Below are 6603 nucleotides of genomic sequence, written 5' to 3'. Positions count from 1 at the left end.
ACTCCAGAGTACAATTTCATTACTCTGTTACATTATTCGTTAATGAACAACATATGCAAGGACATGGTAGTTATGTTTACACAATAAATACCACATATATTATGAGCAATTATAGCCAACTTGATATCATTCCTTCTGATTAATTTATTATTGATGTCATTAATTCTGATCCTTGCTCTGTGTGAATTAATGTGTGTGTGTGTGTGTGTTAGAAGATTGAATAATATGTTGACAGTAGTGATACAGTAAATCATTCTGTGGGGGGGGGGGGGGGGGGGGGCAATGAGGACACGGGGAGATCAGGGGACATTTCTCTGTAAAGTGTCCTCTCGCAGAAAAAAACAGAGCAGCAAAATGCTTATGTTCCAAGTTCATATCAATCAATGCAGTAAGTGTCAATAAGCACACACTAATAAAAAAGAAATGAAAAAAGAAAACATTTAGGACAGCAGTAGATATATAAATAGTATGGAAACATTATTAAAGTGACCAGTGACAATTACTATGTACATAGAGCTGCAGACCCTATGTTGCAGGGTAGAGTACCCGGTGGTAGCCGTCTGGTGACAGTGACAGGGGCAGAGTAGGACACTGGGCAGATGGCAGGGCACTAGGCAGAGGCAGTCTAGTGGTGGCTGTTGAACAGTCTGATGGTCTGGTGATAGAAGCTGTTTATCAGGCTGCCTGTCCCAGCTTTGATGCACCTGTACTGTCTCCACCTTCTAGATGGTAGTGGGGTGAACAGACCATGGCTCCGGTGGCCAAGCCAAATTTCTTCAGCCTCCTGAGGTTGAAGAGGAGGTGCTTTTGCCCCTCCTTCACCACACTGTCAGTGTGAAGGGACTTTAATAATGTTTACATTATTACTCATCTCATATGATGTACAGCTGAAGTCGGAAGTTTACATACACCTTAGCCAAATACATTTAAACTCKGTTTTTCACAATACCTGACATTTAATCCTAGTAGAAATTCCCTGTTTTAGGAATTAGTTAGGATCACCACTTCATTTTAAGAATGTGAAATGTCAGAATAATAGCAGAGAAAGATTTCTTTCAGCTTTCATTTCTTTCATCACATTCCCAGTGGGTCAGAAGTTTACATACACGTAATTAGTATTTGGTAGCATTGCCTTTAAATTGTTTAACTTGGGTCAAACGTTTCAGGTAACCTTCCACAAGCTTCCCACAATAAGTTGGGTGAATTTTGGCCCATTCTTCCTGACAGAGCTGGTGTAACTGAGTCAGGTTGGTAGGCCTCCTTGCTAGCACACGCTTTTTCAGTTCTGCCCGCAAATTTTCTATGGGATTGAGGTCAGGGCTATGTGATGGCCACTCCGATACCTTGACTTTGTTGTCCTTGAGCCATTTTGCCATAACTTTGGAAGTATGCTTGGGGTCATTGTCCATTTGGACGACCCATTTACGACTAAGCTTTAACTTCCTGACTGATGTCTTGAGATGCTGCTTCAATATATCCACATAATTTCCCTGCCTCATGATGCAATCTATTTTGTGAAGTGCACCAGTCCCTCCTGCAGCAAACCACCCCCGCAACATGATGCTGCCACCCCCGTGCTTCACAGTTGGGATAGTGAACTTCGGCTTGCAAGCCTCCCCCTTTTTCCTCCAAACATAACGATGGTCATTATGGCCAAACAGTTCTATTTTTGTTTCATCAGACCAGAGGACATTGCTCCAAAAAGTATGATCTTTGTCCCCATGTTCAGTTGCAAACCGTAGTCTGTCTTTTTTATGGTGGTTTTGGAGCAGTGGCTTCTTCCATGCTGGGCGGCCTTTCAGGTTATGTCGAAATAGGACTCGTTTTACTGTGGATATAGATACTTTTGTACCTGTTTCCTCCAGCATCTTCACAAGGTCCTTTGCTGTTGTTCTGGGATTGATTTGCACTTTTCGCACCAAAGTATGTTCATCTCTAGGTCATCTCCCATGACCATACAGTCATGGGTGAACAGGGAGTACAGGAGGGGGCTAAGCACGTACCCCTGTTGGGCACCCATGTTGAGGATCAGCGTGGTAGCGATGTTGTTGCCTATCTTCAGCACCTGGGGTCGGCCTGTCAGGAAGTCCGGGGGCGTCATTTATCAATATTGCATAAAAACTATTCTAAAATATAACTTTCGAACGGAATTTAGAATGTTCGTATGCTTAGAAAAAGTGTTATTTATCAAACAATCCTACTATCATTATACGCACACTGGTAGGGTATCACCATTGATATATACTAATTGTTCTCAGCCTTAGCGCTCATGCATGACCTTAACTATTTTAATTTGAAACCATATAGTGTCAAATTCATCCCTTTAAAACCCATGGGGAATATACAACACTTCAAAAAACAAGTGCTGCAGACTCTAGTTTGGTCTTATCTTGATTATTGTCCTGTGGTCATGTGGTCCAGTGCTGCAAACAAAGACCTAGTTAAGCTGCAGCTGTTCCAGAACAGAGCAGCACGTCTTGCTCTTCATTGTAATCAGAAGCCTAATATAAATTCTATCCATGCCAGTCTCTCTTGATTAAGAGTTGAGGAGAGACTGACTGCATCACTTCTTCATTTTATAAGAAACATTGTGTTGAAAATACCAAATTGTTTCCATAATCAACTTACACACAGCTCTGACACACACCACTTACCCCAGCAGACATGCCACCAGGAATCTTTTCAAAGTCCCCAAATCCAGAACAAATTCAAGAAAGAGTACAGTATTATATAGAACCATTATTGCACGGAACTCCTTTCCCATCTCATATTGCTCAAATGAACAGCAAACCAGCAAACCTGGTTTTGCTGTTCACAGATAAAGCAACAGCTCATGGCACAGTGCCTCTCCCCTATTTGACCTAGATATTTTGGGTGTACAGTATGTGTTAATATGTAGGCTGTGTGTGCCATTTTAAAATGTATGTAGTTCTGTCCTTGAGCTGTTCTTGTCTATTACTGTTCTGTATTATGTCATGTTTACTCCAGGAAGAGAAGCTGCCACTTTCACAACAGCTAATGGGGTCCTAATAATATACCAAATACCAAAAMTGCCCGTTACCAAAAACCCAAGGGTGGATAGCACTTGGATGTGCACCTGAATGGCATGTGTTTGCCTTTTTAAAGTAGGTTATAAGTCATCGCAAAAATATTATGAGAATAGTTTTGAGAAACAATATCTGATGAGCCAATCTGTTCTTTCTGCAAAAAAAGTCCCACCTTTAAAAACCCACCTGTCTCTAAAACCGCGCTCTCTGCGAAATGAAGCATGCCAAATCTTCCAATAGAGCAAGATCAACCATCTCTCATCCGATTTCCCATTATCTGAGTTTTTTATAGTATGTCTACAATGGTTTCACTTTCCTACGGGTCTCTAATTTAACAAATTACTGTCCTATATGTGGATTATTATTGTAACAAATGCGGTCAAAGTGGTCAAATTATATGATATAGTCTGTCAAGATATGCTGCATGAATTCACAATGGAAATACAATGAAATCGAAAAAGTATTGAATTATTTATTTCACATTTTGTTACGTTACATCCTTATTCTAAAATGGATTAAATAGTTTTTCCCCCTCATCAATCTACACACAATATCCTATAATGACAAAGCAAAAACAGGATTGTAGATTTTTTTTAAATATAAAAACTGAAATATCACATTTACATAAGTATTCAGACCCTTTAGTCAGTACTTTGTTGAAGCACCTTTGGCAGTGATTACAGCCTTGAGTCTTCTTGGGTATGATGCTACAAGATTGGCACACCTGTATTTGGGGAGTTTCTCTCATTCTTCTCTGCAACTCTGTCAGGTTGGATGGAGCTATTTTCAGGTCTCTCCAGAGATACTTGATTGGGTTCTGGCTTGGTCCGGGCTCTGGCTTGGCCACTCAAGGACATTCAGAGCCTTGTCCTAAAGTTACATCTGTGTTGTCTTGGCTATGTGCTTAGGGTCATTGTCGTGTTGGAAGGTGAACCTTCGCCCCAGTCTGAGGTCCTGAGAACTTTGGAGCAGGTTTTCATCAAGGATCTCTCTGTACTTTTCCACGTTCATCTTCCCCCGATCCTGACTAGTCTCCCAGTCCCTGCCGCTGAAAAACATGCCCACAGCATGATGCTGCCACCACGCTTCACCGTAGGGATGGTGCCAGGTTTCCTCAAGACATGACACTTGGCATTCAGTCCAAAGAGTTCAATCTTGGTTTCATCAGACCAGAGAATCTTGGCCTAAGAGTCCTTTAGGTGCCTTTTGGCAAACTCTAAGCAGGTGGTCATGTGCCTTTTACTGAGGAGTGGCTTCTGTCTGGCCAGTCTACCATAAAGGCCTGATTGGTGGAGTGCTGGAGAGATGGTTGTCTTCTAGACGTTTCTCCCATCTCCACAGAGAGCTCTGTGGAGCTCTGTCAGAATGACGCTCAGTTTGGCTGGGCGGCCAGCTCTAGGAAGAGTCTTGGTTGTTCCAAACTTCTTTTATTTAACAATGATGGAGGCCACTGTAATCTTGGGGACCTTCAATGCTGCAGAAATGTTTTGGTACCCTTCCCCAGATCTGTACCTCGACACAATCCTGTCTTGGCACTCTACGTACATTCCTTCGACATCATGACTTGGTTTTTGCTCTGACATGCACTGTCAACTGTAAGACCTTATATAGACGGGTGTGTGCCTTTCCAAATCATGTCCAATCAATTGAATTTGCCACAGGTGGACTCCAATCAAGTAGAAACATCTCAAGGATGATCAGTGGAAACAGGATGCACTTGAGTTCAATTTCAATGTTTTTTATGTTGAATAAATTAGCAAATATTTCAAAAAAACTGTTTTCGCTTTGTGATTATGGGGTATTATGTGTAGATTAATGAGGGGGAAAAATATTTAATCTATTTTAGAATAAGGCTGTAATGTAACAAAATGTGAAAAAAGTCAAGGGGTATGAATACTTTCCGAATGCACTGTATTTTCCCCGTTCACTAGACTACGCTTGACAAGCAGTTGCCTTATTCCACCACTGCACCACACTCTCAAGAAAACATTCATATTGATAAATCTTACACCTTGTGTGGAAATGAAACTACTCATGATTTACGRACAGATTTGTGCCTACGCATGACTGCTAAAACGAGGCCCCTGGTCCCAGTTGCACAGGGAGGGATTCAGACCCAGGACCCTGAGCTTAGTGATGAGCTTGGAGGGCACTATGGTGGTTGAGCTGTAGTCGATGAACAACATTCTTACATACAGTACCAGTCAAAAGTTTGGGCACTTACTCATTCCAGGGTTCTACATTGTGAATAGTAGTGAAGACATCAAAACTATGAAATAACACATATGGAATCATGTAGTAACCAGAAAAGTGCTAAACAAATCAAAATATATTTCATATGAGATTCTTCAAAGTAGCCACCCTTTGCCTTGACTACAGCTTTGCACACACTTTGCATTCTCTCAACCAGCTTCATGAGGTAGTCACCTGGAATGCATTTCAATTAACAGGTGTGCCTTGTTAAAAGTTCATTTGTGGAATTTCTTTCCTTAATACATTTGAGCCAATCAGTTGTGTTGTGACAAGGTAGGTGGTATACAGAAGATAGCCCTATTTGGTAAAAGACCAAGCTCATATTATGGCAAGAACAGCTTAAATAAGCAAAGAGAAACAACAGTCCATCATTACTTTAAGACATGAAGGTCAGTCAACCCGAAAAATGTCAAGAACTTTGAACGTTTCTTCAAGTGCAGTCACAAAAACCATCAAGCGCTATGATGAAACTGGCTCATGAGGACCGCCACAGGAAAGGAAGACCCAGAACTACCTCTGCTGCAGAGGATAAGTTCATTAGAGTTAACAGCCTCAGAAATTGCAGCAAAAATAAATGCTCCACAGAGTTCAAGTAACAGAAATATCTCAACATCAACTGTTCAGAGGAGACTGCTTGAATCAGACCTTCATGGTCGATTTGCTACAATGAAAACATGACTAAAGGCCACCAATAAGAAGAAGAGACTTGCTTGTGCCAAGAAATACGAGCAATGGACATTAGACCAGTGGAAATCTGTCCTTTGGTCTGATGAGTCCAAATTAGAGAWTTTTGGTTCCAACCGSCATATCTTTGTGAGCCACAGAGTAGGTGAACAGATGCTCTCTGCATGTGTGATTCCCACCGTGAAGCATGGAGGAGGAGGTGTGATGTTGTGGGGGTGCTTTGCTGGTGACACTGTCAGTGTTTTATTTAGAATTCAAGGCACACTTAACCAGCATTCTGCAGCGATACGCCATCCTATCTGGTTTCCGCTTAGTGGGACTATCATTTGTTTTCAACAGGACAATGACCCAACACACCTCCAGGTTGTGTAAGGGCTATTTGACCAAGAAGAAGAGTGATGAATTGCTGCATCAGATGACCTGACCTCCACAATCACCCAACCTCAACCCAATTGAGATGGTTTGGGATGAGTTGGACCGCAGAGTGTAGGAAAAACCGCCAACAAGTGCTCAGCATATGTGGGAACTCCTTCAAGACTGTTGGAAAAGCATTCCAGGTGAAGCTGGTTGAGATAATGCCAAGTGTGCAAAGCTGTCATCAAGGCAAAGGGTGGGTCCT

The sequence above is a fragment of the Salvelinus sp. IW2-2015 genome, linkage group LG5, assembly GCF_002910315.2.
Source record: "Salvelinus sp. IW2-2015 linkage group LG5, ASM291031v2, whole genome shotgun sequence".
NCBI classification, from domain to species: Eukaryota; Metazoa; Chordata; class Actinopteri; order Salmoniformes; family Salmonidae; genus Salvelinus; species Salvelinus sp. IW2-2015.
Note: the sequence above shows the minus strand (reverse complement) of the source record.